Raw genomic sequence first — 11,629 nt, forward strand, 5'->3', positions numbered from 1 at the left:
ATGACTTGGATAATAGCGCGTTGTGACAAACACCAGATACAGCACTGGGACTTGATCAACAGCCGATACCGCACCGTGACGTCACTAACCAGTAGGTGGCAGTAGTGTTCTTTGACAAACATGGATGCCTCCAGTAAAGCACATTAAAATGAAAATTACTCCTAATTAAAAACACTAATTAGTAATACTTATGATAAAAATATGTAAATATTAGTAGTAATAATTTCATATTTAAAGTACTTTCAGAAGTTTGACTTCTGAATATGACCAGACTTTTCTTTTAAGGGTGATGCTCAGAGTCAGAATGGGTTTTGAATTTTCAACAAATTCCAAGCCCTCACCACTAGGAAAAGGCAAGCATTTTAATTTTTGAAGAGTGCCAGCTAATCTGCAGCAAGGACCCTCTGGGGTTTGAACTCAGACCCTCATGGTTCAAAGTTCTATGTACTAACCACCAGGCCACCACCTCCCCAAACTTAGATCAGTTCTGCTGCATGAAAATAACAGATAAAAGGGCTTTTTACTTTATTATGCATGTTGGAGTAATTTGTGCAAATATTGTTTAACCAAAAAAATAGTTTCTACACTAAAAATACAATAAATTAAAAAGAAATGTAAATGTTTCAAACAGAAAATAAATGTTTAAAAATACTCTCCAGATCTTTATTTTTTTCCCCTTCCAGTTTTAAACAGCTGGTCACTCAGTGTGGGGGGCGGGGCTTAGATGACATGGCTAAGGATTGGTGACAGACAGCATCTTCAGACTTCTTTGTTGATATGATTACTTATTTTTTAAATAAACTGCTTCATTGATCATAGTTTATGATAATGTTGGAACCCTGTTGCTCCAGAGAAAAAGGTTTAAATTTGTTTAACTCGATTGAATGTAAAAATGTCCAAGTTCCAAGATAAGACTGTTTTAACCAATGATATGTAATCTGGAGCTCGCCCATCTAAGCTGCTGGAAATGTCGTCTGGTTTTCATCGGATGTATTTCACCCTGATATGAAATACTTCACCTGTTATGGACACAAAAGAAAGGAGCTGGGAAATGAAAGGGCTCAGCTGTGAGCAGAGGGACTTTATTCCCTCACAGCGGAGTAGTTATCAGGAAAAAGAAATGGATGCACTCTTATTTTCTTTATCATCCTTGGTGCTCATCTCCTGTAATGGCTCTGATCACATCTGTGCCTGCTTTGTTTCTGTTGACCCCATCGTGTTTGTGCTTTATGTTGTGCAGATGTGCATCAAATGCTGCCTTTATATGTGAATTTATTTCTCACATTCTGTCTTTAAATTCAAGCTTGAAAGAGAGAAAAAAGTTTCTTAAGCTTCAAGTGTTTGGTGAAATAGGGACAGACGGACTCTGCTTGAATTTGAAGAGGTGAATAAGAAAAAAATAGAAATATCTTCTCATCTTTTCGTCAAGGATCTCCAGATAAAAAAACAGAATGCATGAAGGCAACAACTAAGGCAAAAAAAAAAAACTTAAACTTTGATTAATTCAACTCTTTAATCTGCAGTGAGATGGGGAAAAAGACGGGGCACAGAAATGATGTATAGACTTTATGCAATGCATAGGGGCACAGCGCTACAGGGGGCGCTAAAACAGAGGGCGCTAAGGAACTGCCCCCAAAGCAACTGCACTAAAGCAACTGCCCCAAAACAGCTGCCCCACAGCAAATGCTTTTAAGCAAGTGTCCCAAAGCAACAGCTCTAAATCAACTACCCCAAAGTAACTGCCCAAAGGCAACTGCTCTAATTCAACTGCCCCAAAGTAACTGCCCTAAAGCAACTACTTTAAAGCAACTATCACAAAGCAACCGCCGCAAAGCAACTGCTGTGATGCAACTGCCCTAAGGCATATGCTCTGAAGCAACTATCTAAAGCAACTGCCCCAAATCAACTGCTCTAATGGAACTACTCTAAAGCAACTGCCCTAAAGGAACTGCCCTAAAGCAACTGCCGGAAAGCAACTGCTTCAAAGCAACCACCCCAAAACAACTGCTCTAAAGCAACTGCCCCAAAGCAACCAGCCCAAAACAACTGCACCAAAGCAACTGCCCCAAAGTAACTGCCCCAAAACAACTGCTCTACAGCAACTGCCCTGCAAGTGCCCCAAAGAAACTGATCTAAAGAAACTGCCCTAAGGCTCTAAAGCAACTGCCCCAAAACAACTGTCCTAAAGCAGTTGCTCTAAGTCAACTGCTCCAAAGTAACTGCCCCAAAGCAGCTGCTCTAAAGTAATGGCTGAAACCAACTGGTCCAAAGCAACCGCCCCAACGCAACGGCGTAGTTGCTTTAACGTTTAACCTCAGTGGCTTTGACATTTGTTGCTTTTATGGCAGTTGATCTGGCAACATCAATGGAGTTAATTCTGTGATTTGAAGGTTATTGTTATTTATTTTTATTGCAATGTGTAACTACTGAAGTTGAATTATTAACACTTTTTGGAATCAGTGCCAAGAAAACGGTTTCAAGGTTCTGACCTTGAAACTGCTCCTGTTTTCAAAGCAGGCGTTGGTACCATGGCAGCAGGAGAGTCCTACAGAATCCTGGATGCTTAAAGAAATATTCTCAGCTTTAAGATTAATTGTATTTATTATTCCATTTTTATTTCTGCTCTGAATGATCACAAAAACAACATAAAAAAGCATGAATGCAAAAATGTAATAGAAAACCACTTAAAGAAGAGTACCATAACCAGTATTGTAAACATTCTGTGGTATCTGCCATCGGAAACATGCCTCAGGTGATTCACTGAAGCTCCCACGGTTCCGTATCTGGAAAGCAGGCCCTACTTCCTGCTCTTACTGTATGTCCCAAGAGTCTGTCTCCTCTGAGCTGAGACCTCTTCAGGACAAGTTGCATGGTTAAAGGCATTGATTTGTTCAGCTGAACATCCTGATGTCAAACTGCTTCCAGGTTAGTCTGGAACCCTGGTGGTTCCCAAACGCAGAGCCCCATAACACAGTCCTTTAATTAACCCTTTATAGGGCAAGGGGTATGCAAGATCACTTGTACCTCGCTTACAAATGGAGTCCCCCTCATCTCTCAGTGAGGTCTAGAAGCACAAGATCTATATCCAGCCAATCAGCACAGATACTGCTACATGGCTGTACATCTTTTTTTGGCATTTGACCAATTAGATGAGCCCTTGAATGATATATTAGCGACTGTATATCAAGTTTGAACAAAAAAATTAAGTGAAGAAAAAAAAGGTAAAAAGCTAATTGAAAAGTTACAAAGTTAATAAGCCTAGTTAACTATTATACTTAGGTATATAAACTAAAAAACTTAAGTGCCAGTGTCACCATCAATGCCTCTAAGATTATGTTGCACCAAATCTTTTACTCTGAAAGTGTTTTTCATTAATTTCTTATAGAAGCACTTTTGTTATTTTTCTTAACATATTCGGGCAAGTTGGCGTTTCTTGTTATTACATTGACATTATATTTTTTGAATGTTGCAAATGTAATAAGGTCTTTTCATGGATTCCAATTAGCATTGCGCCGATGCCATTTTTTGGCCCGATACCAGTGCCCCATACCTGACTGTGCAGCATCAGCTGATACCGATACCATACTGATACCATCTGTCTGAAATTGACGTGTATATATGAAGACCTGCATACTGCTTGGATGTAAAATAATCACCATCATGGCTTTGTCAAACTGCTGCCTAACTTTGTGAAGCAGGAAAAAGACTAATACAAAGTAAATCCAGTAGAACTTTTTATTGCCTACCTGGAATGGGTGACAAAAGTTGAATAAACTTTTGGCTCTCAAAATGGTATCGTGCCCTATTTGTTGGTACTCGCTGATACCATCATTTCAGTGCAGTATCGGGGTCTCGCCTGATACTGGCATCGGTGCAACACTAATTACAATAACACTATTGGCTTGAAATTTGGATTTTCAAAGTATTTGACTGAGTGCCCTATAAAGTGTTAAATGCTGATCCTAGATCTGATCTAGAAATGGATAGGTCAGGAAAAAATGTGGAAAAAATTGTGACGAAACTTTAACTAAACTAGTAATAATAATCATAATTGAACCTTACGTTGGAGAAATGTACCTCTACATTTAACCCATCCCCTTGGGCAGCAATCAGGGGTTAAGGGTCTTGCTCCCAGAGTGGCAGTATGTGGGAGTGGGTTTCAAACTCACAACCTCAGGATTCCAAGCCCTATGCCCGGAACTACTTCACAGCATAAGAGGTCCGTTTGTGTCAGGAAACCCAACAATTTAATCAAATCTGACAGCCGGATACTTTTTACCGTCTGGAAAAGGTTCAAATAAATTGCTTATAAAATTCAGCCAGTTGTGGCGTATATTTAAAATTCTGTAATAATTTGTGCATAAAAAATAAACAACAGGCTTCAGCAATAGAAAACTACTGAACTTTTTCAGATGTTGATGTGTTTTGCTTAATTCTTACATCTTAGAATTGATTAAAGTTAACAGGTAAAAACTCAAACCTCATTCGGCCGACATTGTGGATCAGAATAGGTGAATATATTTTGAAAGCGGTCTAAATAATACATGCCTGGACTCTAACCAAGCGCATCTCTCCCTGACTGAAACCTACTGCTGGTTTACTCTGTGATTTCAGCTTATTACACTGGCTGAAGCGCAGCTCTGCTGTTGTTAGCATCACCTGAAGCCCTCAGACCGGTAACAGACGATGGAGATGTAAGTCATCCTGACAGCTGCAGTGTGAGCGAATGTCAGTCAAGCAGCGTTTTTACACCCACGTCCTCAGACCAAGTCTTGTGTACTGTAGGTGTGTGAGGCCAGAAAATGGCATGCAGGTTTTAATACAAAGGAAAAAACAGAGGAGGGATTCTAATCCTTGCTTTTCTGCTGCATGATTATAAATAGGCTCCTCCTTGTCAATCCTTGGTTCTGCTTTGATATTTTCCACATGAAATCAGCCTTTAGGTGAACAATAAGGATGGTTTTGCTGTCATTTGCAGTGTTGACGTGTGCAGCGGCTGTCAAACTGGGACCCAAACAGAGTTTCCTGTCTTTTCTTTTCTTTTTTTCTCCTCTCTCTCCCGACACCTTCGTTCCCAGACATTCATTCCTCCTGAGGGGCCTTTGGCCTAAATTTGTGTCTCAGCTCCTGTCGATATGCTTTTTTCTTTTTTTAACATTTGACAGTCTGAGTTAGAAAAATGTTTGAACAGTTTCTACACTTGTGCTGCATTTTTTCATGCGAGCGAGGGTGCCTGCTTGTCAGTGTTCCCTCTTATTTTTCCCACCGAGAAGCTGAAAACAAATCAGCACTAATCAGAGAGTGCCTCTGTTCGGTTGTTGCACAAACTGAGGCCACACACACACCAACACACACTGCCATGCCTTGTTTAACGCTGCCATCAGTAATAGGCCCCTGAATTACAGTGTGTCACCGCCATATAGCATAAATCCTGCGTGTGTGTTTGTCAAGTGGCTACTGATGGTTGCAGAGGTTAAATATCCCGTCCGTTTCTTTCTCTTTTTTTGGCACTGATGGTGATTTGAGAGCCCTTGTCAGAGGAAACTTGATTGCATTTGTGATTTGTGGGCGGGTACAAAGTGTCCTGGAAGGATGGAAGAAATGAAAAACGGTGCAAAAACAGATTGACGGGGTGACAGAAGAGATGCTTGGCAAACACATGTATCCAGAGCAAGTGAGAAAAAACCTTTTTATTGGGTTGTTTGCAGTCATTATTTACAGGGTCATAGTCACATTATATTCCTCTACAAAAGAAGACCAAAAACTGATCCTGACGAAATAAGGGAATATTTAACAAGCGTCCCTCCTGATGGTGTTTAGTCCTTTTTGAGCATAAATAGAATTTCAGCACAGATCACAATAAGCAGACATAAGCAGATATGGTGCCATCTGCTGGCAGAACTAGGCCTAGAGTTAAGCCTGGAACTTTAAAATCAATCAACCACAGAGCTTGTTTATCATGATCAGGACTGAAACAATTAGATATAATCGTGAGTAATCGATTATTGAAATAATCGTCAACTAGTTCAGAACCAATCAATTAATTGTTAACTGCAGTATAACTGGAGTAAAACAGCAGTAATTATATCAATATTGTAAAAGAAATTTAAATAACATTTAGCATTTTAGATAAAAAAAAGTGCTAAAAAAATGTCTACATGCTCTATCCAGAGATCATCAAGTGGAAAAATGTTGGTTTCACCTTGTTTAATTTCCTAAAAAATCTTTAAGCAACCTTTGGCCATCAGATTTTTAATCTATTAATCGACAAAATAATCGACAGATTAATCGATTTGCAAAATATTGGTTAGTTGCAGCCCTAATCATGATTAATGGGATTTATACCTCAAAAGAAATTGCTAATGACTGAAAATAAAAAAAAACGTCTATAGTCCAATTTGACTGAAATCAAAAGCCAATTGAAGCAACTGGAGAGAACAATGGCGTTGCTTCAGAATAAAGCCGTTATACAGCAGACCCAACACAAGATGAAGATGGATGGATTCCCAGACACGTAAAATCCTTTTTGACCTTAAACACAGCAGATAGAGCTGGAGCTGACAGATGAATAAATGGAGCCAGATAAGAGAAACATGATGAAGAACAGCACAGGCACTGAGACATGTGGGGAAATATGGGTCTAATGAGGGTAAAAGAAGACACTATGAGGTAATGACTCTTCTGGGTTTTTCAAGATATTAAACAAGAAAATTAGGTTTAAACTATTCAGAGAACATAAAGTGATCTTATTGGAACATTTAAAAACTTTGTATCAGAGAATTGGAGAAAAAGAAAATGGCCTTTTCACAATTCACAAAAACGCGAGTATGGACTCTTGTCCTCCCCAAGTATGTTCTTGACAAGAACACAGGAAAGTGTGGACTCTGGGAGAATGGGAGCACGCAACATCGCCACTTGCTCGGCTTGTCTGGAGCTGTATTTCACCTCCTGTTAGTAATAGTCTCTAGATAATACTACATTCTTACTTTTTTTCATTTATTGGGGTAATACTAATGAACACAGTCAAATAAACACAAATCAAATGAAAGTTTTGCCAAATAAAACAAAGCCTTCACCTTCAGAGCCCTGTCCTTAAAACACGGCTATGCAGAGAGATGTCTGCTGCAGACCGGCTTACGTTAGCCCTGGCTGCAGTTAGCCTTGGAGGTCCGCTGGTAGCCACACTAAATCTGTAAATGGGCCATATAGTGACACTTAAAAGTATAATGTTCTCGCATCAAATTATCTTAAAATGTACTTTTATAGAGCAAAAAAGACAGAAAAGTTAACTTTTAACTTAATACTCTGAGCTCTTTGAACACTAACCTGGAAGCTGATGCATGCGTGGTAAAGAGGGGCAAGAACATCATCCGGGGACTTTGTCCATTATCGGTCTTGTGTTCTTTTAAATTGGAACAGTGCTAGTGCTGAAGCTGATGATGTTTCACCAGTACACGAGCGCATGAGAACGCACAAGTACACACAAAGTTTTTTTTTATCACATCTGAAGTAGGAGGAGCTTCTCAGATGTCCATCAACCTTCAGATGTCTTCACTGGAGGTTTTACATCACATTCTGTACAGCAAGGAAGCACACAAGCATAGCTTTTATTGGTTATGTTTCTGAGTCATCAATATTTAATAGAACTTAGAACTTAAAACAGGCTTTTGGTTTACTTCTGACTGAGACACCCTATACCGTTATTGAAATAACGTTCACTTTTAATCAGTCATGATCTGGCCCATATTCAGGAAGCCACCAGCGGTGGGTTCAGAGACCTCTGAAGGGAGAGCGAGATGTTAGTGGCTGAGTAGATACTAGAGGATGAGGTTAAGTTCAGAAATAAAGTCCTGATCATCTTAGAATCTCTAAGCATAGATGCTAGATTCAATGGTTTGGTGAAGCAGGCTGGTGAGAGAATGGTGATGTCAATGTTGACCTGAAAAGTTCAGAAAGTGAATCTTCGGTTTGACGCCATGATTTGTTCGAAATGAGGTACAATCGGAACATACAAGGGAAATCTCCAGGTTTACTAACCCTGGAGGTTGGCGGGAATAAAGGATTAGGACAGAAACTAGGAGGGAGCAGAAGTAGGAGACGGGTGGTCTGGGCACAGAAACAAGGTGGAACATGTGAAGGCTAATTCAGGCTAACAGATCCAGGGATTAGGCAGGAGGCGGTAGACAGGAGGCCGAAACAAGGCTGATGTCCAGACATCAGAAGCCAAGAGAACATCCATGGACAAAACAGAACAGGCAAACAAGGGTGGCAGAAACAAGATCTAGATCAAGCAGGCTGGCAAGAAAGCAACGCTGGGCATTTATTCAAATGATGGCTTTCAATAATCTGGCTCTGCCAGAGTGCAGTATATGAAAGGGGATTGCATCAGACAATAGGTTGCAGGCAGGGTAAAAACAAGTGGAGACAATGATCCAAACAAATAGGTTGACTTCATACTCCATACTTAGCCATTGCTTGATGCTATCAACTGGTTTTCCTTGTCAAAACTTTGAACCAATCTGACTGTATGATCTTTTTAAACTGTCTCTGTAAAGTGCCTTGTGATGACGTCACCAAACTATTTCCTTCAAATAATCCTTCCTAAAGACCAAATACAAACCAAATAAATTATACATGTTAAGACTCATACATTTCCACTTTTCCAAAAGAGAATCAAGCAAGCTGCAGATTAAAAAATAGAGACGCACTTTCATGATTTATTATGGGGAGCAATAAAAGTCAATTTTTAAGACCAAGCCACCACATAAAAGCCTTGGATCACATAAGTAATGGTTCCCTATAGGCTAGTGATAACTCTGTTTTTATATGTGAGTGTGTGTGAAGGAGGGAGTGAAAGAGGCCGAATGTGACAAACACTGAAAGAAAGGCAATAACGTCTCAAAAATGACAGCTATCGGAGGAGAAAAGAGGTTGATAAGCAGAAGGAGGGAAAAATGCGAGCACAAAGACATCACTGGCAGCCTCTGTTTCATTTTCCATCTAATCTCGGCCACTGATGTGTTTCTCTCTTCATTTGCAGTTAGTGGTTGGATTACATATCCCACACCCAGCTGTGGGCTCCGTATCACTCAGCGTCTGAGTCAAATGTGTCTTGGAGAGTCTGTGCTTTGTGTGTCAGCCTACATGTGTGTGTGGAGGGGGTAATAAAAATAGCCATAATATTCCCTGATTTTCTCCGGTAGGCGAATGAAGAGGGAATAATATGCTCTTATAGGAAAATAGGTGCACATGTCTGATGCAGAGAACGAAGAAAGAAAGCTGCTCTGAAGCAATAATGGTTAAAATGTTTATAGTGCTTGCAGAGGAAATATCTGTTAATGTAGTTCAGTTTATTGATTGGTCAGGTTTTTACCTTTGATGAAAAGCAATGTTGTGCAATAACTTAACTTTTATTTCCCACCTGAGGGATGTCAAAAGAATGTAGTTTTGGCTTTTAATTAAATAACTTTCTGACTGTAATTTCTTGGTATGTACACACGCCCAACTGGCTGTGTGTTCGACAACAGATGAATATGAGATTCAAACTCAAAATGTATTGAAATGGAGTTGAAAACTCTTTTTTGAACTAATGAAACTACAACTAAACTTATGAGCTGCTCAGAATGGAGGTTAACTTAGCTTTTAAAGAAATTCAAATGTTTTCAAAGCCACAATGCAAATCAAAAGAGGTAAAAAAAAATATTTATATAGTTTATATAAGTGATTCTTTAAAATTCTGTGTTTGTTCCTGTTGGAATAAATGAGGGCGAGGATCCACCCTTGTTAGCTTTGTCCTGTTAGTAAAAACAACTGATCTAGTAGCTAGCAGACAAAATGGGAAGGTTTTTTTTAAAGTGGTAGGGAAATCATATTTAAATGTCAAATCTTTCTTGCTTAAACATGTATATAAATGTACTCTTTATCAGACGATATTGTCCCAAAATTTAGAAAATTTCTATTTAAAAAAAAAAATCCTGTCGTAAAATCTTAGTTTTTTTCGTTCTCTTATGATCTTAAAACAGTTATATGTCAGCCTGTACACCTAAATACCTCTGAAGGCTTGAAAAAGCAGATTACCTACCAGATATTAATATTTGTATATATGTTTCCTTTAGTGCTTTAACTAATTGTTCTGCTGAGGTAAAAATAACTCATCTTCAAAACTTGGATCCTTTTGAAATGTGCAGTCATGTCTTCATACATGCAGACATTTTGAAGAACTCCATTTAGTTTCCCAGAGCTGGAATCATAATTTTTACTGCATATGTATTTCTTTGCTTCAAGTTTAGAATCTCATTCTAACATTTTCTTTTCAGAACAAGTGAAATTTTGTACTTTGCTTCTTTTTTCTCGTAATTCACTATGCAAATGAGTAAATGAATGGAAACGCTAGTGGCGCTGAAATGGCTCTTTGTGTTGTCTGTTTCTTACCTGCCCACACCCCTTCCAACATCTCCCAGCATGGCTTCTCAAATGAGGCTTGAGGAGGCAAATAACCAAGATGGGAAATGTGTGGAAATGCAGAAGTCATTAAAAAGCCAATTACCCGCAGGTTCAGTGCTGCCGGGAGGAGATCGGGAAATAGTGGAGAGCGATTGTAAACCCAGTGAAATATGGAGACTAAATAGCTCTGCTTCGAAGGTGGGAAGGTGAATCTGTGTGTAGAGACGTCTTAATAGGTGTCTGTTTGTCAAGCTATGTTGTTTTGGAAGAATAAAAAAAAAAGCTCTTTTTGATTTAAAACAATCTGTAGGCTTTTGGATTCAGTGGAAGTTTGACTTTAGGCTGCAGCTTTCTGTGAGGCTAACATTTACCAATGTGATACATCTAAGCAACATCTGAATTTAAAAGACCAAACTGGTCAAGAATAGAGATAATTTATTTTGAAAACAAAAATAAATAGCCTGTCTCCAATGTTTCAAACAGCATTTGTTTGTTCGGTCGATTGATGAGGCAAACCCATCTGACTTTGATATGAGCTCCAGTGGAACCAAACGAAAGATGGCATAAAGCATAAGGAATCAGCATATTTCTACCTTTAAGATAAATTAAGATATACTGTAGAAAAGCGACTTTAAGATACAAATACAATTTTAGACCAATTTCTTAAATTTAAGGCAGCAACCTGTCACGGTGAGTTGGAGGTTACACAGGACCCAAATGCAGACGTGGTTTCTTGAAGATTTAATAACAAAAACGGTAACAGAAGAAAAAATCTGCAAAATCCACAAAAACTGAGATCCAGTGCTACTCATAACAAGGAGGCAACAGTGACTGAGCAGGAGGTGTATATATGGGAGAGAGAAACAAGGACCAGGCTAATCAGCAGATTGGGAGCAGGTGTGAACAGAGGAGTCTAGAAGGGAGCTAAGGAAAAGGAGACTGGCACAAGAGGGAAAACAAGAAATACCTTAGAACTTAAATACATCCAGAAAAAAACAACAAAATAGGAATTAAATAAAAAAAAAAACTAGAAAAGAAAGAAAAGACATGGATCAAAATGAAACTGAAAACTGAACCAAAACCGTGACACAACCTTCTGAGCAAAAATTGGTCGAAAAGATACAGAAAAGATGACTAAATTGGGACAAATATGACCGACCAAACTAGGGGTGGGTATTGCCAAAGA

Source organism: Cyprinodon variegatus, unplaced genomic scaffold (genome assembly GCF_000732505.1).
Source record: "Cyprinodon variegatus isolate N-32 unplaced genomic scaffold, C_variegatus-1.0 Scaffold13, whole genome shotgun sequence".
Classification (NCBI taxonomy): Eukaryota; Metazoa; Chordata; class Actinopteri; order Cyprinodontiformes; family Cyprinodontidae; genus Cyprinodon; species Cyprinodon variegatus.